This window comes from Hipposideros armiger, unplaced genomic scaffold (assembly GCF_001890085.2).
Source record: "Hipposideros armiger isolate ML-2016 unplaced genomic scaffold, ASM189008v1 scaffold_1287, whole genome shotgun sequence".
Taxonomy (NCBI): domain Eukaryota; kingdom Metazoa; phylum Chordata; class Mammalia; order Chiroptera; family Hipposideridae; genus Hipposideros; species Hipposideros armiger.
Genome location: NW_017732637.1, coordinates 40,269 through 42,099, shown reverse-complemented (window position 1 = coordinate 42,099; position 1,831 = coordinate 40,269). Strand labels below are relative to the sequence as shown.

The following is a 1,831-nucleotide window of genomic DNA, read 5'->3' as shown; positions in this document are numbered from 1 at the left end:
CAAATCACTGTCTTCATATATTGCCTCGTCCTCAGTTCCATCTATGGCATTTGAAATCTACAACCACTGTATAAGATGAACCCAGTTTTTAGACCGCAAATTTTTTGAAAAAGGGTGCATCTTATACATGGGGAAATGCAGTGTATCTTTAACATATGAGTGATTGAATGTGGGTATACAAACACTTTTATATTTATTATTTGATGCATATACTTAAACAAAATTTTGCTTACAATGCAATGTGTTTTAAAAGTACTTTAATATTTACAATGTTTTTGCATGGGATCCTTATGAAAAGTTCTAGTAGTGAAGACTATTCAGTTAAACCCATATCCCAGAATATAAAATATCTGATATCTGTCAAAGAAGAGATGAATCCATTAAAGAGGGGCTCTACTTCTGGGTTTTGGGTTCAGCTGTTCTTACTGTTTTTTTTGTTTTCTTTTTATGTCTTTGTTTTTTGTTTGTTTTTTTAAATAGAGTTTAATCATTACATACAATTGCTTCAGGATACGAATGTAACTGCTTTGAAAGCCACATGCACTGAAATATTAAAGTCAATGTCTTAATGTCAGATGATGCAGTTAGTATTAGAGTGTATCAATAAGCATTTTAATCTGTTATCAATCTGTGTTAACAAGAGGAATATCCGCACAGTTAAGTGTCCTTAAGTTTTCAGAGTCTTCATAAATCTGGCGCTTTGGCTCAAGATCGCCCTTAGTAATCGATTCTTCCTCAACCTAGAACAGAAGGTCCTCAACTTTCCTTTTCTCCTCTTCAAGTTGGTTGAGAAGCGCCCTCTGCTCACTATCAATAGCTTCCACCATTGTTTGCCGGTGGTCCATCTTGGCCTCCAGTTCCAGGACACGCTGATGGTGTCTGTCCCAGGCCAGAGCTAGTTCCTGCTCTCTTTCCCCCACGTGGCTCGTGGCCTTAGCCACCTCTGCCTTCTCCAGATCCTGTTTGCCAGCAGCTGTTCACGTGGTGCAGCTTCTCGCTCGGGGCCTCCTTGAGGACAGTGGCTCCTGTGATCTTCCTGGCGTAATGGGAGGAGGTTTCAGTCAATCCTGCCCATCTGGGCTTGCTGCTCACGGAGGAGACCAACGAGCTCATGGAGCTGAGAGGAGGCAGAGGCCCTGCGCTTCAGGCTCGCGGGGGTGCTCACATCACCAGCATCCAGCAGCGGAGGTGACTTTGGCTGGCGTACTGGAAGGAAAGACAATCTTAGTCACTTTGTGGACAAGAACAAACAGGCCATTTTTGTGTTGACATTGAAAATACCTTGTTCCAGCAACAGCCCCGTCATTCTCGAGAAGCTCATTTAACTCCACACACACCATTCACCCTTGACAAAGTCTGTCTCGCCAAGAAACCAGAGTTCATCATCTGCCTGCACCTTCCTCATCCACTTTGAGGGCCGGGTGAATATGCCCTTTAAAGGTTCACATTGGAAATACTGAACTCCTGCTGCTGAACCATCATTCTTATCTATGGGCTCATCTAAATCCCTGCCCACTGGTGGTGTGCAAACTGGGTTTCTCCAATAAATTGGATAAATCCAGGCTTGTTTCCGTTCACCCAAATTCGCTGCCAACACGAAAGTCATCCACACACTCCTCTTATATCTCAGAGCATACAGCGCTTGCTTGATGCTTTTAACTGGATATAATTTCTTTTTACTGGAGCTGCAACAGCAGCAGGTGTCCTCAAGGCTGTGCTTCCAGGTTAAGGGCCTTGGTGGGGACCGGAAGCCCGCTTGGTTGTAGCGTACTCGTTGTCCTTAATATGCAGAGCGACTTTTCCTTTGCCAGCTGCCACTACATTTCCCAAC

General features: G+C 43.9%; 1 pseudogene; it reads right to left on the bottom strand.

Annotated features, from left to right (window-relative positions):
- Positions 1–623: 623 nt before the first annotated feature.
- LOC109377098 (CAP-Gly domain-containing linker protein 1 pseudogene) lies at positions 624–1,606 on the bottom strand (annotated as a pseudogene).
- Positions 1,607–1,831: the final 225 nt, after the last annotated feature.